At 43.5% G+C, this 26,042-nt stretch overlaps 1 long non-coding RNA gene across 1 annotated transcript in view; it reads left to right on the plus strand.

Annotated features, from left to right (window-relative positions):
• Nucleotides 1-935: 935 nt before the first annotated feature.
• Nucleotides 936-26,042, plus strand: part of LOC106993801 (uncharacterized) — a 34,165-nt gene continuing 9,058 nt past the window's right edge. The window contains exons 1-5 of the long non-coding RNA XR_013404892.1: nt 936-1,079; nt 2,399-2,556; nt 2,643-2,905; nt 5,691-5,764; nt 7,037-7,129. This is a non-coding gene — a long non-coding RNA (uncharacterized LOC106993801). The remainder of the gene's footprint in view (nt 1,080-2,398; nt 2,557-2,642; nt 2,906-5,690; nt 5,765-7,036; nt 7,130-26,042) is intronic.

The raw sequence follows: 26,042 nt of genomic DNA on the forward strand, positions 1-26,042 counted from the left end.
CATTGTATACAGTGAAGAGAACCTTTTGCAGCAGTAGCCAGAATAACCACTCCTATAGGCCGCTGTCACTGTCCATCTGACTACAAGAGCTGAGGATGGTTAGATTGGCAGCAGTTTTGCTTCTAGCTCCTTGGAATGTATCTATGGAATTTCATTTTCTGATACCCAATATATGTTGATTTAATCACTTGTTAGGTGAGAATGGCCTGGTTCCTTGAGCTGCATGCCAGTGGGAAACATATGTTCCCTTCCAGCAGGAGGACTCGAGAAGATTCATACTCTCCGGGAGCCTCCATCCGAACATCTGACTGTGGGAGTAACTTGCATGAGCAGTATGGGTTGCAGGAGGAGGATCTTGTTTAACTAGTAAATTTTGTGCATTTCATATGAAGGTTTATTGACCTTTAAGATGAAGATACAGAAGCCGGTATTGTTTGTTTTGTTTTAATTTCTGCAAAACATGGATACTACTATCACTGGCTTAAACATTATTGGGTATTTATAATGTACTTCCTTTGCCATTAGACTCATTAGTAAACGCTTCCTGGTCCGGTTAGAATTCCCTTATTTGATTTGATGCAAAGAAGATGTGTTTTCTCTTCATGACAGCTTTTCGTGCCCCTTCACTCAGAGGAGAATGCTCCTTTAAGTATGTTCCTCAAAGCCCACTGAGCTCATCGTGACAACAGCTGGCATTTGTTGAGCATTTACTTACTGCATGTTCTAAGCACTTTGCATGTATTACTTCCTTTCACTCCATAACAACCCTGGGGATGGGCACTACTTACAAAAAATTGGCCCAATTTACAAAAGAGCAAAGAAAGGCACGAATCCATAATAAACGGCTTGAAAAACTGTTTTTCTCTGATCCATTCATCTCTTACCATTTTAACCATCCACCTTCTTCCCCAGACCCTGGCCTGCTGTGAGTGCAGCACATCTTCTCTTTATTTTTGAGACAGGGTCTCACTCCATTGCCCAGGCTGGAGTACAGAGGCATGATCACGGCTCACTGCAGCCTTGACTTTCTGGGCTCAGCAATCCTCCCACCTCAGCCTCCAGAGTAGCTCAAACCACAGGTATGTGTCACCGTGCTTGGCTAATTTTTGTTTTTGTTTTTTTAATAGAAATGAGGTTTCGCCGTGCTGCCCAGGCTGGTCTCGAACTTACGAGCTCAAGCAATCCACCTGCCTCGGCCTCCCAAAATGCTGGGATTACAGGCGTGACCCACCGTGCCCAGCCAGCACATCTTTTTTTAAACAAGAAATGCAGGTGGGGCGCAGTGGCTCACGCCTGTAATCCCAGCTCTTTGAGATTGCGCCACTGCCCTCCAGCCTGGGTGACAGAGCGAGACTCCATCAATAAAAGAGAAAGAAAAATAAGAAAGAGAGAGAGAGAAAAGACAGGGAAAGAAAGAAAGAGAGAAAGAAAGAATAAGAAAAGAAAGAGGAAGGAAGGAAGGGAGGGAGGAAGGAAGGAAGGAAAAAAGGAAGGAAGGAAAGAAGGAAGGAAGGAAGGGAGGGAGGGAGGGAGGAAGGAAGGAAAGGAAGGAAAGAAGGAAGGAAAGAAGGAAGGAAGGGAGGGAGGGAGGGGGGAGGGAGGACAAGAAAAGAAAAGAAAAGGGGAGGAGAGGGGAGGGCAGGGAAAAGAAAGACAGGGTCTTGCTGTGTTGCCCAGGCAGAAGGGCAAGGTGTGATCATGGCTCACTGCAGCGTCGACCTCCTGAGCTCAAGCAATCCTTCCACCCTAGCCTCCCAGGTAACTGGGACCACAGGCACATGCCACCATGCCCACCTTATTTCTTAGCTTTTGTAGAGATGAGGTCTCCCTATGTTGCCCAGGTTTGTCTCAAACTCCTGGGCTCAAGCAATCCTCCCATCTCAGCCTCTCAAAGTGCTGGGATTACAGGCATAAGCCACCATGCTTGGCCTCGATATTTGCTGCTCGGTCAATATTTATTCCTATAAACTTCCCAATGAAAGGAGATTTGAAGGGTGGTTTTAACCTTCTTCTTTATCTTAGGTGATCAATCACCTCAATTTGCCCTGGACTGTGGAGGTTTCTGGGATGCTGGATTTCGGATGCTAAAACCAGAATAAGTTGGTCATCTCATCTTTATCTTCCCCCTAAATATCCAGTATAATCTACATCAGTGCTTTAAAATGGAATTTGTGTTTTATGGGCATTAGCAATTCAGAAATGTGCCTACACAGGCAAACAGAAAGAACAGGGGAGTCACAAATAGGCTTAGCCACATACAGGTGATACACTCACACTTAGAGTGTTGGGCACCAATAGGTGAAGTTCCGGATTAAGAAGAGAATTATAACTGAGCAGGGCATTGGAAGACATCCTCTTATGGAACCTGAGAAGCCTAACCCAAACTATTTGCCGCCAGGTCACCTACCTCTGAAGCGGTCTTGACGGTGGATGGTTAGAAATCAGCATAAGTTTAATAAAGCTGGTTCCCGTTATCACATGTGAATACATATCCTGAATTACACCTAACAAACTTTGCAGCTTCTACTTTGGAAATTCCTTCTACAGTCTATCCAGGTACCGAAGGTGCCAAACTGAGCAGTGTCCTTGAATGTTCCTGTCTCCTCCTCACACCCAGTTACTAAGACCTCTCTCCTTCACAGTGACTCCATTCACATGCTCCTGTCTTGTCATCGAGCCCTGTTCATCTCTTACCATCTTTCACCTGGACCGTTGCCAGTTTCTGAGCTGCCTGCTCTTGAATGCCGGCTTCCTGAAAATATCACCAAAACAATCTGATCATAAGACAAAGCGGAGTCTATTGCTCACTGAAGTAACAGAGAGCTCCGTCTTTAGAGTCTTGGTAACATTTCGGTGAGAGGATGACCCGATCGCACTGTTTAGGAGGTTTCGGATGCTGATGAAGGTGAGTCTGACAATGTGGGGTCTTGGCAAATAATCATGATTAAATAGTTTAAGATTAGAAGACGCAGCAAAGTGAGGATTTTGAGGAAAAGAGTTCAAACAGTCTTGGAATATAAATTGCTTTTTATTGATGTAACTCTGAAGATGTTCCTGGAGTGAAAAAAAGGAAGTTATTTGCAAGTTTTACCTTCCAGGGTGAGAGTTTCTGGAATAGGAAAGTTCTGCTGATGAAGATAGCAAACTGTGTGAGTGTAGATGGTTTTGCCTGTCACCTCCATGCCTCCTATCTCAAACTCTTCCACTCTGATAACAACAGCAACAATAATAACAATAGTTACAATATTAGTAGCAGCAAATATTTAGTTCTCATTAGATGCCAAGCACTGTCCTCAGCATTTTACAAATACTATCACATTAAAGTTCGCCATAATCCTATGGTATTGGCACTATTATTGTCCACATTATACAAATGTAGACACTGAAGCAGCTTAGAGAGGTCAAATTATTTGGCCAAGTCACACAGCACCTTCCACAGTCAGAGTTCTATCAGAAATGAAAATGTGATAATTGAACACTCTTGCATAAACTTTTTCAAAGATTTCCTGTTGCCTAAAACATAAAAATCTTGATTTCTTCAAATAGTACACAGAACCCTCCATGGTCTGGCCTCAGTCCCACCCCTCCAGGCTTCTTCATTGTATAGGATGCTCTACCCATGCCTGCACCACACATGCTGTTTCAAGTCTTCATGAATAGCGCTCATTTGGGGTTTTTACTCCTGGTATCTACTCATCATCCATCTAATAAAAACAGTAGCCTGGGGAAACAGTGTCTTCCCTCACTTTCAGCCTGTTTGCATTATCCCCACTTCATGTGAACTGAGACTAAGAAGGTGCTGGGATGGTTGCACTCATCTTACAGGAAACAGGAGAATTAACCAACACTGAGGAGAAATGGGAAGATACAAACTATGTCATGGGGCCGTCCTGCAAGCCCTGGAGCAAGCTGAGCCCAAGCCTTTTCATTGATAGAATCCAATACATTTTATTGTTTAAGAGAGAGTGGTTTTTTTAAGCACTTCCATCAGAAAAGGTCTTAATTCACACTGCAGTCTGCTAGAACATATTTCTTCAGGCTTTCAGACTAGAACACCCTCACCTTTCAACATTCAGCTCAGATATCACCACCTCCATGAGGGTTTTTGTTTGTGTGTGTGTGTGTGTGTGTGTTTTTGAGACAGTCTCTCTCTGTCGCCCAGGCTGGAATGCAGTGGTGCAATCTTGGCTCACTGCAACCTCTGCCTCCTGAGTTCAAGAGAGTCTCCTGCCTCAGCCTCCTGAGTAGCTGGGACTACAGGCACCCACCATCGCACCTGGCTAATTTTTGTATTTTCAGTAGAGACGGGGGTTTCACCATGTTGGCCAGGCTGGTCTCGAACTCCTGACCTCCAGTGATCTGCCCGCCTCAGCCTCCCACAGTGCTGGGATTACAGGTGTGAGCCACTGCGCCTGGCCTAGGAGATCTTTTCGGACCATCTCTGTCCCCCACGGCCTTGCATAAATGTCCACTCTTTTCTTTGGCTTCCATAGTATCCTAGACAGAATTAATCACCATCATCTAAAATAGGCCATTGAACTTACTTGTGTACATATGTGTGATTTAAAAAAAAAAAAAATCAACTTTATTCTTTAGAACAGTTTTAAGTTCACAGCAAAATTAAGTGAAAAGTACAGAGAATTTTCATATTCCCATATATCCTCTACCCTTCCTGTCCCCAGTATTACCTCCCCACTTTTATTTATTTATTGAGATGGAGTCTTGCTCTGCCACCCAGGCTGGAGTGCAGTGGCGCCGTCTCAGTTCACTGCAACCGCCGTCTCCTCGGTTCAAGTGGTTTTCCTACCTCAGCCTCCCTAGTAGCTGGGACTACAGGCAATGCCTGGGTAATTTTTGTGTCTTTAGTAGAGATGGGGTTTCACCGTGTTGCCCAGACTGGTCTTTAACTTCTTACCTCAGGTGATCTGCCCACCTCAGCCTCTCAAAGTGCTGGGATTACAGGTGTGAGCCACCGCGCCTGGCTGTTGTTGCAACTTTTAATGGCAAAACCCACAATTACTTTTGCACCAACCTAATAAATCGATAAAGTCAATTAATTTGCTTAATTTCGATTAGCCACTCTTAAGGGAAAAAATAATTTCAGATTTTTTTTTCCTCAAATAGAAATCATAACAGTCGAGGGGGAAATATACAGACTTACTGATAACCTTTTATAATTTGGCTGAATTCAGCTTGTCTTTATTCTCCCTGTGAAATAAAACCTTACTGAAAACTAAATGCTGCACCTGAATTAAAGCGTCCTGTCAGGTTTTTTTCCTGTCCACAAATATTTCTGTTCAGGAAATTTGATCTTTAGGAATCTGATGTCCTTTCCTCACTGCCTAAGCATGTGACTGAAATAACTGGGTGGAACTGGGAGGAACTGATCCCTCATGTGTGGTTACAGAGCTGGGGGCTCAGGAAGGTAGGTCGAAGTTACTTCTGTTCACCAGGAGAAGAGAAGGAAGAACGACGAGCCAGAGACAGTGCACTTTTGTGGGTCTCCAGCTGCATTCTTTCCCAAGCCATTTCTAGAATCGGCATGAGGGAGGTCAGGGTACACCTGTTTCCTAGGAAGCCGGACTCCACTTTGCATGAACTGCAAACAAGGAAATAGGGATAGAGAGTGAAAATAGGGAAGAGTATGAGTTCAAATACTTGAAAAAATAATGTACGCATTTTTTACTTAGGAGAACAACAACGAACCAGTGGCACAGGAGAGAGGAAAGCCTTCCCCAGGAATCTTTCCTCATAACTTTGCATGGTAGGTGGGCTGTGGGGAGAGACGTGATTCAGTACTGCTGTGTCACTTAACAGTTGAATCTGCCTGGAGTGCAATGGCAGAGGATGAAAAGTTGCCTACTATAATTGTTACAGCCATTTAAGAACGTTTCCCTCCACCTGGGCACTATTGACATATTGGGCTAGATAATTCTTTGTTGTGGGAGTTGAGGCTGTCCTGTGCATTATGAATGTTTGACAGCATCCCTGGTCTCTACCCGTTAGATGCCGGTGGCAACCCCAGCCCCACCCCAAGGCACCATCATTGTGATAAAGATGCCTGCAGACATTGTGAAATGTCTCTCGGGGGGTAAAATCATCCCTGCTTGAGAACTCCTGATTTATAGGAATAATTTCATTTCCATCACAGTGCCTGTCTTGGCAGAGTGTTTACTATGTGAAAATTACGGACTAGGTACAGCTTTACCTAGGTGAACCAAATATTCATGATTACTGCTCATATGGGCCTTAAATCTGATGAGTGAAAAGATGGATGGGTGAATGCAGGATGGCTCAAAAAGCAGATGTGATTTCTCTTAGGAATCAACCAGTGTTAAAAAAAAAAAAAAAAGTCACCCAGCCTACTTCCTTTCTAGTCAATCACAGGAGGTTAAAAACAATCCTTGTGTGAGGCAGGCCAAGGAGTCCCCCATTAGATTCCATTAACCCAGGAAAAAAAAAAGCAGTAATATTGGCCAGGCGCGGTGGCTCACACCTGTAATCCCAGCACTTTGGGAGGCTGAGGCAGGTGTATCATGAGGTCAGAAGTTCGATACCAGCCTGACCAATGTGGTGAAACCCCATCTCTACTAAAAATACAAAAATTAGCCTGGTGTGATGGTGCGCACCTGTAATCCCAGCCACTCAGGAAGCTGAGGCAGGAAAATCACTTGAACCTGGGAGGCGGAGGTTGCAGTGAGCCGAAATCATGCCACTGCACTCTAGCCTGGGTGACAGAGTGAGACTCCATCTCAAAAAAAAAAAAAAAAAAAAAAAGATGGTCAGTGATACCTGTGACAATATGACAGGCTTTTGGAAATATAAGGAAACAAGATACAGTATATTAAAAATAATTTTCAAATACTAGACTGCTTCAAAATCAAATAAAAGGGTTGATAAAAACATAGATGTCTGGGCTCTACCTTATGTTTTAAAATCTTTGAGGGTGAAGCAGGTATGATTCATTCTTTTTATAAAAAGATACATATATGTACACATATATTTAATTGAGACGGGTTCTCACTATGTTGTCCAGACTGGCCTTGAACTCCTGGGCTCAAGCAATCCTCCCACCTCGGCCTCCCAAAGTGCTGAGATTACAGGCATGAGCCACCACGCAGCCAACCAGGTATGATCACTTCTTATTATTCATGGTAGTTATGTTCTATAAACTCATAGCAAACACTAAATTAGTGAATATTGGACTATTGCCACAAGGGGAAATATAAGGTGAGGCTCCTGAGAACCTCTGGTCACTACATTTTTGTCAATTGAAATGCCATTTGCATTCTATAGGTTCATTTTCCAACTTCCTTGTAAAACAAGCCAGTCTCACCAGGGTTGAAAATCGTCTCTTCCACATAACCTTTTCCCGTAGAACACTGAGCAAACATTTAAAAATCTGTTCCGCAGCATTGTGACCTGCAGAACCTACCCCTCCCACAGGTTTAACATTTTTCCATGCTTCGTCGCCTTTCGAAATGTGTGGGCCAGCCAGCACTAGCCACAAAGGGTTTAACATTTTTCCATAAATTTCTTTGGCTTTCAGCCTCACAGCAATGCTGTCCACTGTGCTTTTTTTTTTTTTTTTTCTTTTTAATCTGTCATCATCTCATGAATACACCCATTTAGCCACTCTTCCATCTTATTTGTAGATCTAACATGCAACTGTAGATGTTACTTTAGCGCTTTCTGGAGCAGCGTCACACCCAACTGGGAAATGGCCCCTTCCTTTTTAGGTGTACACGATTGTTGACTCATTCACATTGAACTGTAAGTCATGCCTGAACAAAGCTCATCTAACACACATTTTCTCCCTGTAAGGCACGTCACAGCCTTCCTGCACTTACGAACACTAGACAGCGCTTTCAGTGCTATGCCTGGGGCCTATTTACTTATTTTTTTTTGAACATCTAATTTTAGTCCCAAAAGCTTTTATTCAGTCCTCAAATTGTTACCATGAAAGAAATGATAAATTGCAATTTTATTATTACTCTATCACTGTGTATCAAGCCCTTGTTACAAAATCTCCATTTACTGTCTCCAAAAAACCAATAGAAAACCCACAAATTATATTACCTAATGATCTATTAACAGATGACCCTAGCTTCTCCAAGTGTGCGCCCCGACCAGTAGCAACAACATTACCTTGTTTGGCTGGGGGTGATGGCTCACTCACACCTGTAATCCTAGCACTTTGGTAGGCCAAGAGGGGAAGATGGCTTGAGTCCAAGAGTTCGAGACAAGCCTAAGCAACATAATGAGACCTTGTCTCTACAAAAAATAAACAAAATTAGCCAGGCATGGTGGCACACACCTGCAGCCCCAGCTACTCAGAAGGCTGAAATGAGAGGGTAACTTGAGCCCAGGAGGTCAAGTCTGCAGTGAGTCATGATCACACCACTGCACTCCAGCCTGGGTGACAGAACAAGACCCTGTTTCAAGAAACAACAACAAAAAAGAAAAAAAATAAATAACCTTGTCTGAAATGCAATTTTCAGACCCTAACTTAGAACTACTAAAGTAGGAGACCAGCAACCTGTGCTTTATCAAGCGGTTTTTTTTTCTTTCTTTCTTTTTTTGAAACAGAGTCTCACTCTGTGGTCCAGGCTGGAGTGCAGTGGTACAATCTCAGCTCACTGCAACCTCCACCTCCAGGGTTCAAAGGATTCTCAAGCCTCAGCCTCCCGAGTAGCTGGGATTACAGGTGCACGCCACCACACCCAGCTAATTTTTGAATTTTTAGTAAAGATGGAGTTTTGCTATGTTGGCCAGGCGGGTCTCCAACTCCTGGCCTCAAGCGATTTACCCACTTCAGTCTCCCAAAGTGCTGGGATTACAGGCGTGAGCCACTGCGCTGGGCCTTTATCAAGCTTTTTAAGTGATTCTGATGCATCCTCAAGTTTGAGAACCACTGGAATAGACAAATGTTTATTGACATGAAAAGTTCACAATACAATGAGTTAAATAAGAACACATTGCAAAGGAATATATACAGTGTGATTCTGGTTTTGAAATATTTACACATATGCAAATGTATAAAAACAGATCTGTAAAGGTGTACTTTAAAATGGTAACAATTGTTACCACTGGGTAAGGAGGTTACAAGGGATTCTTTCCTTTTTTTAAACGTTTCGTTTGAGTTTCAAATGTTTCTGCCATGAATAACAATTTCTTACGCAATTTTAAATGGGAGCAAAACCAACTCCATGAGGAAGAATTTGACAGATAAGGACCCATCTGTGTCCCCGAGTTCTACTCCCTGCCTGTGGAATCGCTTTCCTCGTGCTCATAGCCATCCACAAACCTACAGAGCAAAATTTCCGTCTGGGTCTCTCAAGCAGGCAGAAACACACTTGCTTTTCTTGATGTCCCTTAGCACAGCTGGAATTTTTACAAACACTGTGCCAAACATCACAAGAGACGATGGAAACTAAATAAGTACAGAAAGTATAAGAAACCAATTTCTGAAGGGGGTTTCCGATTCAAGCACCGCTACCTGTTTCTCTTTTCATGTAATATTTGCCTTGAGATGCTCCTATGTTCATGCTTTTAGGGCCAGGTCACTCCATAAATAGCTCCTTAGCCAGATTTCTCTTTGAAGCTACAGTCTCAGTTTCACATTCAAAGGCAGTGTCTCCTCTTAAGTTGCTGGTGGGACTCTGGTGTCAGACATGATAGATGAACTCATTCCTCGTGCATGACTCTGACTTTCAGGGCATTTGAGCCTGAACAGATTCTATATGCTTAAATATTCAATCACTTTGTAACAGAAATAATTTCATAGTCACATCAGTCCACAAAATTCAGGGGTACGAAAATATAACTTTATTTTGAAATAACTCAGACTTAATGTAGAAGACCATGACTTCCCTTTTGTATTAGTCAGGGTTCTCTAGAGGGACAGAACTAATAGGATAGATGTATATATGAAGGGGAGCTTATTAGGAGAATTGACACGCGATCACAAGGTGAAGTCCTACAACAGACTGTCTGCAAGCTGAGGAGCAAGGAAGCCAGTCCGAGTTCCAAAACCTCAAAAGTAAGGAAGCCTGTGACAGTTCAGCCTTCAGTCTGTGGCCAAAAGCCCAAGAGGCCCTGGCAAACTAATGGCATAAGTCCAAAAGTCCAAAAGCTGAAGAACTTGGAGTCTGATGTTCAAGGGCAGGAAGCATCCGGCACAGGAGAAAGACGGAGGCCAGAAGACTCAGCAAGTCTCGCCTTCCATCTTCTCCTGCCTGCTCTATTCTAGCCATGCTGGCGGCTGATCAGCTGGTACCCACCCAGCTGGAGTGTGGGTCTGCCTCTCCCCGTCCACTGACTCACATGTGAGTGTCCTTTGCCAACACCCTCACAGACACACCCAGGACAATACTTTGCACCTTCAATCCAATCAAGTTGACACTCAGTATTAACCATCACACCTTTCTATCTGAAAGAAACATTTAATTTGGTTAATTCTGTAAATCTTTTTTTTTTAATTTTGTTAATAGTTCAAGTCCAAAAAAATTGATTAAAAAACATTATTCAGTGTTAAGTGGCTACTCCATTCGCAGTAGCCCTTCTTCCAAGGTTTCTCTTTCCAGTCTCCTTTCCCCCTCACATGGCTCTTAATTCCTGCCAATAACTGAGTGGGAAGAGGCAGTCACGTTGCTTCCGGGTCTCTCAGTCCTCTGCTGGCCTTCGGGTCTCTCAGTCCTCTGCTGGCCTTCGGCTCCAGATGTTTCCTTAGCATCTGCATGGTACCCGGGAATTTTAAGCGGTGACTGAACTGCAGGTGCAGGTCTCACTTGGCCCCCATAGCACTGGGACCCATGCAGATTCCACTGTGTTACAGTGACTGTCGCTTATTTAAAAAGATCTCGGCATATTCATCGTGATATCTTGTATCTGTATGGGGTTTCATTATGTTGGCCATGCTGGTCTCGAACCCCTGACCTCGGGTGATCCACCTACCTCGGCCTCCCAAAGTGCTGGGATTACAGGTGTGAGCCACCACGCCTGGCCGATATCTGTTATTTAGATGAAGCCCAAGCCTTCAGGTAATTTATAATGCATAATTAAGGCATGATCAGTTTGCATTAAATCAGAAAAGTTTCCATCCTAGAGATGGCTTCATCAAACTAACACTTTGCTATTAAACATACTGAATGTCAGAAAAGGGATTTCATTGGAGAAACTAGTAACTTTTGTTAGGAAGCGGTTATTTAGCTTGATTCTTAGAAACGAGCTCTCATTTGTGATGCTACAGGTATTCCAAATATGAGGACTGGCTAAAAATACCTTAAAGAGACTCCTAACTCTTGTACAGGCGGGGGTGTAAGAATTAAGGGAGACCTAAAATTTGTCTTGATCCCTGAGTTGTCCTACAAGCAGCTGTTGGTATAGGAGGATTTCTGAATGATGCCAGTTGGAAGGGACTCCTGCTTCTGAAGTGCTCTTGTGTGCTACTTGTAAGCATTTCATGCAGTGTGTGACTGGATCACCTAAAAGGGTACAGAGCTAGAATTTCATTACACCAACAGGACAGTATCAACTCCTTGGTGGTGACTAATGAATGTTCACATAGTAAACACCTATGTGGATGACAGACTTCGACCTAAGATTTCTTTCCTATAACCTGATAGGGAGATTATAAAACACAGCTAAATCTCACTCCCTAAAATTTCTTTAGTGTCTCCTATCTGCTAACAGAAACAATCTAAGGGTTGAGCATGACCAAACTGACTTGAATCAATTCACTGTGTTCTTACCCAATTCCCTGTAAGGACAGACACTGTTCATTCCTTTGATGCACATCCCTTTATCCTTGTTTAGGATCCCCGGTGAGGTCTTCTGATTCTTTCATGCACCATTCCAGACCAATATAATCTTCTCTCATGCTACTTCTGAGCCATGAGGAACCTGGAGGGAGGGCATCTCTGTACTTTTCATGGGGCAAAAAAGTGAATGTAGGAAATCATATCAGCTAATATCACATCTCATCCTTCCATATGTGGAACACCTGTACAGGAGTTAAACACAATAGCAAGAAAGAAATTCCTTCAATCAGGCCAGGTGTGGGGGCTCCTGCCTATAATCCCAGCACTTTGGGATCTGAGGCAGGTGGATCACTTGAAGTCAGGAGTTTCAGACCAGCCTGGCCAACATAGCAAAACCCCGTCTCTACTAGAAATACAAAAATTAGCCAGGTGCAGTGGTAGGTGCATGTAATCCCAGTTACTTGGGAGGCTGAGGCAAGAGAATCACCTAAACCTGGGAGGCAGAGGTTGCAGTGAGCTAAGATCGTACCAGTGCACTCCAACCTGGGTGACAGAGCAAGACTCCGTTTCAAAAAAAAAAAATCCTTCAATCAAATTCCCCAGTTGTTTACAAATGCATCTCAATAGGGGTGTTATTGGTATTTTTGGGTAAGAGAAAAATCTTTCTTTTGCCCAACTATCCCTACCTTGCAAGACTTTTAGCATTCTTTGACCTTGCCCACTAAAAGAAAACAGTTTACATACAATTTTTAAAAGATCATTAAATATTTTGAAATGCCTCCAAAGGGAAAAACTTGGCCTGGTTGAGAACTGCTGTAATAATGGTCTCCCAAGTGTTTCACAGGTCTCTGGGGAGGCCACAGAAGGCCTCAGTGGCTGAATAGGAAAGCAGGTGGTTGAGGGTTCAGCCTCCTATCCCTGCCTCGAACACAGAACGTGCCTCAGGGCAAAGTGACTGACTTCCCAGGCTGTGATGATAGCTGTTATATTCTTTTTTTTTGAGACAGAGGATCTCGATCTGTCACCCAGGCTGAAGTGTAGTGATGGGAATCATAGCTCACTACAGCTTCGACCTCCCAGGCTCAAGTGATCCTCCTACTTCAGCCTCCCAAGTAGCTGGGACCACCACATGTGGCTAAGTTTTTAATTTTTATTTTTGTAGAGATGAGGTCTCGCTATGTTGCCCAGGCTAGTCTCTAACTCCTCGGCTCAAGTGATTCTCCCACCTTGGCCTCCCTAAGTGCTGGGATTACAAGCACGAGCCACTGTGCTGGGCCCCCTATTATATTCTTCATAAGTAAAAGCATATCCAGAAATTTCCATTTCCAGTTTATCTTTACCCTGTTTTTCTTGACTATTTCTCCGAAGGTGCCTGGGGCAAAACCACTTGAACTTTACCCTCCAACACAACATCCTTTCTTTATCTCCTCACTATAGTTCTAGAACTATCATCTGCACATTTTCTGTTAGATATGATGGATCGAAATTGTTTACCAGAACTTAAAATAAATGGTAAAAGAGGCCATATTAATTATATACTGCATTGACAATGTTGATGATGCTTTGTTTCAGATAAACTATATATCTATGCTCTTAACTGCTTTTGAAATATTTGAAAATGGGCCAGGTGGGATGGCTCACATCCGTAATCCCAATACTTTGGGAAGCCAAGACAGGAGTATCGCTTGAGCGCAGGAGTTTGAGACCAATCCGGGCAACAGAGAGAGACCTTGTCTCTATATTAAAAAAAAAAAAAAATTGAAAATGGATATTTGTTTTTGAAATACTTGGCTTTATACATGTGTATATAATAAAAAACAAATCTCTGCATTGTGTGGGACAGCACCAAAGTGGTATGTGTGCATTTTCCTGGAAGAATGGAACATTGGAGGAAAAAGTCTTTGGATGCCTTGGGACAAGAGACAGGAATGAATGGGAGAGTGGAAGATAGGACGTTGTCTGTTCCTTAGCCCAGGCTCAGAGACCAGTAATTCACTGGAGTTACTATTTACATGAAGGACTTTGGGAGGCTCCAGGTATAAGCACAGATGTTTCTGGACTTCAGTGAAACATACCACCCTGATTTATAGACGGAGAAACCTCCCCCTTCCTGGGTGCCTGCAGCACAGATTTTAACACTGGGTTGGGATGGAAGGTTCTCCAGTGCTGTTTGGGCACCAGGAGGAACTGAAAGTTTGGTAACAGCACCTAGATAAAAGGGCTGAAACAGACACCAGCTAAAGTAATACTAATGAGGGAGGCATCTCCTAACAAGGCTTCTCAGCAGTGGAAAGGAACAGCACAGAAAAATCTGATTGGGGCTGGGCGCGGTGGCTAACTAACGCCTGTAATCCCAGCACTTTGGGAGTCCAGTGTGGGTGGATCACCTGAGATCAGGAGTTTGAGACCAGTCTAACAACATGGTGAAACCCCATCTCTACTAAAATAAAATAAAATAAAAATTAACCAGGTGTGGTGGCAGCACCTGTAGTCCCAGTTACTCAGGAGGCTGAGACAGGGGAATCACCTGAACCTGGGAGGCAGAGGCTGCCGTGAGCCCAGATCGCACCACTGCACTCCAGCCTGGCAACAGAGCAAGACTCCATCTCAAAAAAAAAAACCAAAAACAACCCCCCCCAAAAAAAAACCAACAATAATTAGCTGAGCATGGCAGCACGTGCCTGTGGTCCCAGCTACTAGGGGGACTGAGGCAGGAGGATTGCTTGAGCCCAGGAGGCGGAGCTTGCAGTGAACCAAGAGGGCCCTACTGCACTCCAGCCTGGGTGACAGAGTGAGACTCTCATCTCAAAAAAAAAAAAGAAAGAAAAATCTGATTGGCCTTGGTAGCAAGCACTTGGAAGGGGTCTCTAGTTATGGCTAGGGAAGCTTTAAAAGGTGGGCTGAGATCCTGTAGTCTGTAGACGGGGCCCACTCAGCTAGGGAAATGTGGATGCTATCAATGTTAACGTCACTGAAGACATTTCATTAAACACAGGGCTATATTTTTTTAGGCTTTTGAGCCAACCTATTTAGTAACTGCCAGGGCCACATGAGGACTTTCTCAGGCCCCAACCACGTTGCCTCTGTGGGCTCCTTCCTCCTTAAGAAGAAACAATAAAAATTGCGTTTCACAACTGCATTAGTGTAAACACAAATATAATCCAGGCTGAGTTCGTTCTAATATATTCATTTTTTTCCTTCTGATTTTAACAGAAATAAAAATGAAATCACTTTCTGTAGGCCTCTGAAAGTATTGTCGGCCCCAGGCACTCTGCCCACTGTGACTAATGGAGACGTTGTCCCTGGTAACTGCTTTCCTTTCGTTTTTTTTTCCAGTAGCTTCTTCCCTCTTCCTCACTTGTGGCCCCTCCTGACAATTTTGTTGATTTCTATCCAAATCAGCCCTTTCACTAAGATTGAAAAGTTGCCTCTAAGTTGGCCATGTTTAATCATTTGCCAGATATTTCAATTTTTAAAAAAACATTAAATTATTAAATTGTTGGTTTCTCAAATGGATTTGCTATTTTGAGAAAAAATATACCAACTATATACTCAACACCGATTTTTTTTAAAAGTAGGAAGCTACAGTTTTCTATGGGTACATGGACCCTGAAAACCTGTTGTTTTTCCTAAATCCCAAACCCAGGTTGTTTGTGTGGGTTCTAGAATCAGGGAGAGCAGTTCTGTGGGCTCTACTATTCAGAAAACACCACAGTCAACTGAGTCAACATAATCAGCCTTCCTGCCAACCACCCTCCAGCAACCCCTCAACTATTTACTCCTCGATGGGAGGGCACTGCCAGAAAGTTTGCTCTCAGATTAAAAGCAAAACAAAATTAAAACAACGATGTTTTCAGAAAAGAACTATTTCATTAGATTTCTATATTTGTCCTCTCCTCTGTCCACATTGCTAACATACTGGAAAGAGGTTGCTGGACTGGTTTGGTTTCTTTAGGAGAAAGGAAGATTAACTGGCCCCCAATTCTCAACCAGGCTGTTCGCTTTTCTGGCTTTAAAAGAAAATCAAGGGTGGGTGCAGTGGCTCACCCTGTAATGCCAGCACTTTGAGAGACCGAGGCAGGAGGATCACTTGAGCCCTGGAGTTCAAGACCAGCATTGGCAACATGGTGAAACCTTGTCTCCAAGTCCTGAGTTCAGGCAATCCCCTCACCTTGGGTTCCCAAAGTGTTAGGATTACAGGCATAAACCACCATGCCTGGCCTTCTACAAAAACTTTAGAAATTAGCCAGGCATGGTGGCCTGTAGTCCCAGCTACTTGGGAAGTTAAGGTAGGAGGATGGCTTGATCCCAGGAGTATGAGACTGCAGTGAGTCGTGATCGTGCCACTGCACTCCAGCCTGGGTGACAGAGCGAGACTGTCTCAAAAACAAAAGAAAGGAAAATTGACCAGGTGCGGTGACTCACTCCTGTAATCCCAGCACTTTGGGAGGCTGAGGCAGGAGGATCATTTGAGCCCAGGAGTTTGAGACCAGTCTGGACAACATGGTAAAAACCCATCTCTACAAAAAATTTAAAAATTAGCCAGGCATGGTGGCCTGCAGTCCCTGCTACTAGGAGACTGAAGCAGTAGGATCACTTGAGCCCAGGAATTCTAGGCCACGGTGAGCCATAATCTCACCACTGCATTCCAGCCTGGTCTCACAGAGTGAGACCCTGTCTCCAAAAAAGTTCCAGCACTTTGGGAGGCTGAGGCAAGAGGATCGCTTGAGCTCGGTAGTTTGAGACCATCCTGGGCAAAACAGCAAAACTCTCTCTACAAAAAAAATAAATTTTTTTCAAAACAGAAAACCCAAAGTAGAAGAATATTCTCACAATCAGCTGGAAATATCAAGTATGATTCTGAAAGAAACAAATAACTGACATAAGATATAAGGTGCTATATGAGCATTTTCTTTTCTTGTTTTAAGATACGGCCTTCAGTAGCATATAGAACATTTTGATTTGAGTATATGTGAGTCTCCCAAGAACTTTTAAACTCTTCAACATCCCTTTTCTAGGGTAAAAGTGTTAATTAAGGACAGGGTGGCAGTCATTCCAGCCAAAGCAAAGGTCCTCCCCATTTAGTCCTAACTTATCTGTTCAGTGGCATTTCTCTCTCTTTTTTTTTTTTTTTTTTTTTTTTGAGATGGAGTCTCATTCTGCCACCCAGGCTGAAGTGCCGTGGTGAGATCTTGGCTCATTGCAACCTCTGCCTCCCAGGTTCAAACAACTCTCTTGCCTCAGACTCCTGAGTAGCTGGGACTACAGGTGTGCGCCACCACGCCTGGCTAATTTTTGTATTTTCAGTAGAGACGGGGTTTTGGCATGTTGGCCAGGCTAATCTCAAACTCCTGACCTCAAGTGATTCACCTGCTTTGGCGTACCAAAGTGCTGGGATTACAGTGTGAGCCACTGCCCCCGGCCTAGTGGCATCTCTTACATGCTGTTTCATGTACCTTATGCTCCAGCCACTTCAATTTGCCATTACTCCTTGAACATAAGAATGTGTTCTCTCAGGCCGGGCGCGGTGGCTCAAGCCTGTAATCCCAGCACTTTGGGAGGCCGAGACGGGTGGATCACGAGGTCAGGAGATCGAGACCATCCTGGCTAACACGGTGAAACCCCGTCTCTACTAAAAAATACAAAAAAACTTGCCGGGCGAGGTGGCGGGCGCCTGTAGTCCCAAGTACTCGGGAGGCTGAGGCAGGAGAATGGCGTAAACCCGGGAGGCGGAGCTTGCAGTGAGCTGAGATCTGGCCACTGCACTCCAGCCTGGGCGACAGAGCGAGACTCCGTCTCCAAAAAAAAAAAAAAAAAAAAGAATGTGTTCTCTCTCAACTCAGCAGTAAATGTGTCCCTACTTCTGCCTGGAATGTGCCCTCTTCCCCAACACAAATCCCTTCATCTCCCTTCATCTGAACAGCCCCTTCTCCTACACACAGTTCCCACATGTCTCCAGCCTCTGCAGTTTCCTGCATTCTCAGAGAAGGGGCTGTTTTACAGGTGAAAGAGGAATGTAAGGGATACAGCTACAAAGACCACCGTGTGCAGTTTGCCCGAGACTGAGGGACTGCTCAGAATACGGGACTCTCAGTGTGAAACCTGACAGTTCCAGATAAACAAGCATGGTTAGTCACCATATATACCACACTCCTGAACCTTTCATAAAAAAAAAAAAAAAATGATTTGGGGGAAAAAATAAAGATTTGTTGACAAAATCTAGCTACTCAAGAGAAGAATCAAAACTAAGAGATCAGAAATGCAGAAGGCTTGGCAAAAGAAATGGTAATGAGCACTGACTACATTTACATATAAAATTAAAAGGAAATATGGCAGAAATTATAGTCAGCACATAGGCTTTATAAACCTTAACCATGTAAAACTTATAACAATACAAATAACAAATTTTGGAAAGTGGAGAGAGGGAGGAAGTCAGGAGGTCATGTGCTGTACTGATTTTTTATATTTCATAATAGGAAGTAAATTGACTCCAGAATTAAAACAAATGTAAGAAAAAAAAGAAAGCCCTAAATGACCAACTTCTTAATGGTTTTACATAATGTTTTCACTAAGCCCTAGAAGGATCTCTTAGGAATGCATACTTTATTGTAAAGAAACATTCATTTGAAGTTATACTTTACTTTTTTCCCTTTTAAAAATATTAAATTATAATCTTTAATCTTAAAAATAGCATTTTTATTATATCCTTCTTTTCTCTTATCTTTCTCTGTTTATCTAGCTGGCTAAACACAGAAATTCTGAGAAAAGCGACTAAATGTTACTAAATGTTGAGATTGCTTGCTCCTAGCTATTTGGATTTGGGGTGGAAGAGGATGAAACTTCTTTTTTTGTATCGTCTGGTATTTTTAAATTTAAATAGCTCTATGATGATTGATTTTATGTGTCAACTTGGCTAGGCCATGGTACTCAGATATTTAGTCAAGCATTATTCTAGATGTTTCTGCGAAGGGATTTTTTTCTAGATGAGGTTAACATTTATATCAGTAGCCTTTGAGTAAAGCAGATTATATTACTTTGTCATGTGGGTGGACCTCATCCAGTCAGTTGAAAGCCTTCATAATGAAAAAGACTGTCTTCTCCAGAAAAAGAAGGAATTCCACCAGCAGGTGGTCTTTAGACTCAAACTGCAGCTCTTCCCTGGGTCTGCAGCCTGCTAGTCTACCCAGTGAATGTTAGACTTGTGAGCTTCCACAATCTCGTGAGTTAACTTCTTAAAATCAATCTCTCTCTCTCTGTCTCTCTTTACATATATATACATATACATATGCATACACATATACATACAGTCATCCTTCAGTAACTGTGGAGGATTGGTTCCAGGACTCCTTGAAAATACCAAACTTCGGCCGGGCGCGGTGGCTCAAGCCTGTAATCCCAGCACTTTGGGAGGCCGAGACCGGCGGATCACGAGGTCAGGAGATTGAGACCATCCTGGCTAACCCAGTGAAACCCCGTCTCTACTAAAAAAAAAATACAAAAAACTAGCCGGGCGAGGCGGCCGGCGCCTGTAGTCCCAGCTACTTGGGAGGCTGAGGCAGGAGAATGGCGTGAACCCGGGAGGCGGAGCTTGCAGTGAGCTGAGATCCGGCCACTGCACTCCAGCCTGGGCGACAGACCGAGACTCCGCCTCAAAAAAAAAAAAAAAAAAAAAAGAAAATACCAAACTTCAAGGATGCTTAAGTCCCTTGTGTAAAATGTTGTAGTATTTGCAAGTAACCTATGCACACCCTCCTGTATACTCTAAATCATCTCTAGATTACTTCTAATTCCTATGTGAAAGGAAAATCTTTTGGCCTCCAAATTACTAAGCTAAGGGAAAAGTCAAGCTGGGAACTGCTCAGGACAAACCTGCCTCTCATTCTATTCAAAGCCTTCCCTCTGCTCACTGAAATAGATGCATATCCTGATTGCCTCCTTTGGAAAGGCTTATCAGAAGCTCAAAGTCTGCAACCATCTGTCTCTCAGCTACCTATGACCCGGAAGCCCCCTCCCTGCTTTGAGTTGTCCCCGCCTTTCTGGACAGAACCAATATACTTCTTACATACATTGATTGACGTCTCATGTCTCCCTAAAATGTGTAAAACCACGCTGTGCCCCGACCACCTTGGGCACATGCTCTCAGGACCTCTTGAGGCTGTGTCATGGACGCCCTTCCTTAACTTTGGCAAATAAACCTCTTAAAATGATTGAGACTTGTCATTTTTCTCGATTGACACCTAAGACAATGTAAATACTATGTAAATAGTTGTTATACTATATTGTTTAGGGAATAATGACCAGAAAAAAAGTCTATATATGTTAGATAAAGATGCAATTATCCACTTTTTTTTTCCCCCAAATATTTTCAATCTGCAGTTGGATGTGGAACCCAGAGAGGGCTAACTGTATACGCACCCCCTCTCCACACACACCCACACCCACACATGCACACACACACACAGTATACACAGTGTATAGACACACACACACACACACACACACATCCTGTTGGTTCTGTTTCTCTGAAGAACCATGACTAACACAAATACTTAACACATATGTATAACGTGTGTAAAAACAACATCGTGTTCAAGATAATTATTCCTTTTTTTTTTTTTTTTGAGATGGAGTCTCACTCTGTCACCCAGGCTGGAGTGCAGTGGCTGGATCTCCGCTCACTGCAAGCTCCGCCTCCCGAGTTTAGGCCATTCTCCTGCCTCAGCCTCTTAAGTAGCTGGGACTACAGGCACCTGCCACCTCGCCCGGCTAGTTTTTTGTATTTTTTAGTAGAAATGGGGTTTCACTGTGTTAGCCAGGATGGTCTCAATCTCCTGACCTCGTGATCCACCCGTCTCGGCCTCCCAAAGTGCTGGGATTACAGGCTTGAGCCACTGCACCTGGCCGATAATTATTCCTTTTTATTTAAAAAGTTTTATTTAAGAAAGTAGGTCCAGAGGAATTTAGAAAAATGTCCAAGCGGACCTCCATAAGCCCCTTGCACAACTAGTTAGAGGTTGAGCTGAGAAGGAGATTCCTGGCTGACTTAATCAAGAGTTCGCCTTCCTTTCCACTGAGCTGTGATGGTTCCTGTATCGTTATCTGGTAAATTGGCATATAGAAGCACTAAATGCTTGGAGAATACAGAATACGAGGTAGGTCTTGATGGCTTCGTAGAATCACCTGGGAGGAGAGAGCTGTTGAAGCATTTGCAGGTAGGAAACAGTGTTGAACTAAAACCTTAAAGGAGGGGATGAGGGTAATGTGTGTGTGGGTTGGGATGGTTATGGGGCAGATGTACTCTAAGTAAAAAAAGTCAAGGTATGGAGCAGTATGAATGTCACTCTTATTATAGGAATATAAGATATGTATGTATATATACATGTAATCAGTTATTTAAAAAACATGCGTGTGTGTGTGTGTGTGTGTGTGTGTGTGTGCGCGCTTGCAGGCACACATGTGCATGGGTATGTAAGGAAACCTGGCCTGCACCTCCAGGTAGGAAACGTAACCACTGCCCTGAGGACTGAGTCCCCTAACCCTTAAGGAGAGAGTGAATAGATTTGTGAATCCATTTGTGTTGCCAGTGGATAGTCCATTAAAATGTTCCATGTAGGTTTCACAAGGAATGTATCTTGTGGGAGGATAGGGTAGCGCTGAGAATCTTTTTTTCATTTGGCTCCTTCCTTAGTGTTCACATTTTTTTTTATCATGTTCATGAAATTCTTTTTGTAATAATAATTTTAAAAACTAATTTAAATTAGGCCGTGTGCGGGGGCTCACATCTGGAATCCCAGCACTTTGGGAGGCCGAAGCGGGTGGATCAGGAGGTCAGGAGTTTGAGACCAGCCTGGCCAACATGATGAAACCCCGTCTCTACTAAAAATACAAAAATTAGTCGGGCATGGTGGCAGGTGCCTGTAGTTCCAGCTACTCGGGAGGCTGAGGCAGGAGAATCGCTTGAACCCAGGAAGTGGAGGTTGCAGTGAGCCAAGATTGCGCCACTGCACTCCAGCCTGGGTGACAGAGCATGACTCTGTCTCGGAAAACAAACAAACAAAAAACAAACAAGAAAATAAACTAGTTTAAATTAAAAAGAAAGGGGTACTTATTACCACTGAATTTTATACTTAAAAATAGTTAAAATGGTAAATTATGTATATTTTACTGCAATAGAAAGAAGAGAACGAGAGAGGCAGGAGGTGAGAGGAGAAGTGGGGGAGAGAGAGAGAAGAGAGTAGAGAAAAGGAGAGGACAGGGAAGGGAACACAAGCTTTAGATTGACAAATATGGGACTGAAAACAAATGTGTAAAAATTCTACCTTTCCTGAAATGGGTCCATTATTGATGTGGAGTATGCTAAAAAGAAAATGTGCAACTTGGACAATTACAAAGAACCCCAGCAGGCAAGGAAAGGCAAAAAGAGCAACGTTTGGTGACGGTATTTCTTGCCACCTCCCACTTTCAAGTTGACCATGGGGCTGGGCTAACAGAAGCCCCTGCCAGGCCTGTTCCCTGGAGAACTCATCTCTGGACTGGAGCCTCAGGAGGCTCCTCCAGGAGCTGCCAGGCCAGCAGCATGATCTATCTGGACTTGTGCCCACATTGTTCTTTCACTCGCTTTTCCATTCAAAACCGAGACAAAATAAAAATGTCCCAGACACCTGGGTCCCCTGTGTTAGAACTGGCACCAGAAAACTTTTCCTGGCCAGGTGCCCACCAGGGCGGAGAGGAAGGTCCACACACTAGGCCATTGAGGAGATGGACGCCATGCCAAAGCAGCTTGCACTGCGGCCGGCTGGAATGATCTAGAAAAGCAGGGTCCTGATCCAGTCAGTCGGCTGCCGTAAACCTTTGTGGCTTCACAGCTGTGCCTGATGTGGCTCGTGTCCCTTTCAGGCCTCGGCTTTTGGCCTTCTCTGTGCCTGTCCAACAGAACTTCACTGTTTGGGCCTTGCATCACTGCTTCTCCTGTGGGGAGAGAATAAGATTGAATGCAGACATTTTGACACAGCCTTAAAAAAACCTGTGATCAAATAAACATAAAATTTGATAGGGCATGGAGACTCATGCCCATAAACCCAGCACTTTAGGAGACCGAGGCAGGAGAATCTCTTGAGCCCATGAGAGCAGCCTGGGCCATATGGTGACCTTTTGTTTCTACAAAAAAAATTAGCTGGCTATAGTGGCATGCACCTGTAGTCCCAATTAACCTGGAGGCTGAAGTGGGAGGATTGCTTGAGCCTGGGAGGTCGAGGCTGCAGTGAGCTCTGATTGGGCTACTGCACTCCATTCTGGGCAACAGAGCGAGAGCCTGTCTCAAATAATAATAATAATAATAGCATAAAAATTACCATTTTAGCCATTTCTAAGTGTACATTTGAGTGGTGTTAAGTACATTCCCAACATTGCGCTCAAGGTAGCATTTTGATGCAGAGGACGTTTTGAGGCAGGCCACTCAATGAAGTAATTTCCCCCCAACTTTTTATTTATTTTATTTTATTTTATTTTTTGTTTTTTTTGAGACAGGGTCTCACTCTGTCACCCAGACTGTAGTGCAGTGGTGCTATCTCAGCTCACAGCAACCTCTGCCTCCCAGGCTCAAGCGATTCTCTTGACTCGGCCTCCCGAGTAGCTGGGATTACAGGTGCCCACAACTACTACCTGGCTAATTTTTGTATTTTTAGTAGGGACGGGGTTTCACCATGTTGGCCAGGCTGGTCTTGAACTCCTGACCACAAATGATCCACCCACCTCGGCCTCCCAAAGTGCTGAGATTACAGGCATGAGTCACTGCACCCGGCCAACTTTTTATTTTTAAAAATTTCAAAAGAACAGGCAGTGACCAACCATTCACCTAGATTTGCCATTTGTTAGCATTCTCCTCCATCTCTCCGTCTCCCTCTCTCTCCATCTCTCCCTCTCTCACTGCGTCCTAGTTTGTTTTGGCTGAAGCATTTGAGATTAAGTTGCATCATGATGACAAGTTACTGTTAATTCCTTCTTGTGTATCTCCGAAAAACAAGGACATTCTTCTTCAAAGCCCTCAAGCTCTTGTTTTTTGTTTGGTGTTACAGTTCAGGATCTAAAGATCACATCTCACTTAGTTGTTATGTTTCCTTAGTATCCTTGAATCTAGAACATTTCCCCAGTCTTTGTATTTGTGTGTGTGTGTGTTCACATGTATGTGTATGTGTGTTTGTGCGTGTGTGTGTGCGTATGTGTGTCTTTCTTGACATTGCCTCTTCTGAAGAGCCTAAGCCAGTTATTTTGCAGAATAGCCCTTAATTTGTTTTGTCTGATTGTTTTGTGTTTGGATTCAAGTTAAGTATTATTAGTAAAAAGGCTATTATCTTGACATTCACTGGTGGACAGCAGTTCAATTCTGGTACTAACCACCTGGAGTTAGCGTAGATCCCACAAGCAAAGGACATAGTTCCGAAGAAGACTGCCTTCAATTGTCCACCAGAATGAACTCAGTCTCCAGCGCCCTCCCCCTTCCCAGAGGATGTGTTGGCTGAGAGTCCTAATCCTCTAATCATGCGGTTGGTCTGGCAGATAACTAGTCCGCATCCTGAAGCCATCTGGGGGCCCACCTTGAGTTACTTCTTTTGCGTAAACTCAGAGGTGATACATTTAATAAATTCCAAGGGTTTTAAAAGCTCCATAGCAAAAATCATGGATAAACACCAGACAAATTCTTTATTTTACAACAGCTATGATGACCATTTTGTGTCTTTAGTTTATTATATCAGCAAGTCCACGATGTGTTTGTTCCATCATTGCTGAGGTCAAAGTTGCTGATGTTTGTCATGTTTCTTCATTGCAAAGATATTTCGTGTGATATTTTGAATATCTGATTTCCCAAAATCAAGATCTTTTCACTCAAAGAATTTTTTTTTTTTTTTTTTTTTTTGAGACAGGATCTTGCTCTGTCACCCAGGCTGGAGTGCAGTGGTACCAGCATAGCTCACTGCATCCTTGAACTCCTAGGCTCAAGAGATTCTCTTGCCTGAGCCTCCCAAGTTAGCTAGGACCATAGGCACACACTCGCCACGCCTGGCTAATCTGTTTCATTTTTTTGTGGAGACAGGATCTAGCTGTGTTGCCCAGACTTGTTTCAAACTCCTGACCTCAAGAGATCCTCCTGCCCCAGCCTCAAAAGGACTGGGATTCCCAGCATGGGCCACCGCACCCAGCCTCACTCAAAGATTTTAAGATTTTTGAGAAGGCCGGGCACGGTGGTTCACGCCTGTAATCCCAGCACTTTGGGAGGCTGAGGCGGGTGGATCACCTGAGATCGGGAGTTCAAGACCAGCCTAACCAACATGGAGAAACCCTGTCTCTTCTAAAAATACAAAATTAGCCAGGCATGGTGGTCCATGCCTGTAATTCCTGCTACTTGGGAGTCTGAGGCAGGAGAATCGCTTGAACCCGGGAGGTGGAAGTTGCAGTGACTGGAGATCACGCCATTGCACTCCAGACTGGGTGACAGAGCGAGACTGGGTGTCTCAAAAAATTAAAAAAAAAAAAAAAAGATTGTTTATATTGCCAAGAATTTTCAGTAAACTCAGTGAAGTTCTAATCATTTCCTTTTAACTCAGTACTACATATACATTAAATGGATGTTTTTACACTTTTATAATGGATTTTTTTTTTTTTTTTTGGAAAGACAGGTGACAGACTTTTAGAAACTGAATTCGTTCCAATAGACTTTTTAAAAATTCTTATTGTTTTTTTGGCTGTGTGTGGTGGCTCACGCTGGTAATTCCAGCACTTTTGGAGGCTGAGATGGGAGGATCACTTGAGCTCAAGACCATCCTGGGCAACCTGATGATACCCCGTCCCTACAAAAAAGTTGAAAAAAAATTAGCTGGGTAGGGTGTTGTGTACTTGTAATCTGAGCTACTTGAGAGGCTGAGGAGAGAGGACGGCTTGAACCCAGGAGATAAGGCTGCAGTGAGCCATGACTGTGCCACTGCACTCCAGCCTGGGTGAGACAGCAAGACTGTCTCAAATAAAATAAAAATTCTTACTGTTGCTTAAAGTTCATATAGTATATATATGTATATGAATCATATGTGTATATATATTCATCTACAAATAATTCAAACACAAAATATAATAAAGTTAAAAGTGAAAGTCTCCAACAATTTGAACTCCTATGTAGAAAGCAATATAGGGGCAGGCACTTTGAGATGGGATTAGGACAAGGTTTCTCAGCCTCAGCACTGCTGATGTTTTGGGCTGGCTGATGCTTTACTGCATTGCAGGATGCTGAGC

The sequence above is a fragment of the Macaca mulatta genome, chromosome 15 (assembly GCF_049350105.2).
Source record: "Macaca mulatta isolate MMU2019108-1 chromosome 15, T2T-MMU8v2.0, whole genome shotgun sequence".
In the NCBI taxonomy this organism is placed as follows: Eukaryota; Metazoa; Chordata; class Mammalia; order Primates; family Cercopithecidae; genus Macaca; species Macaca mulatta.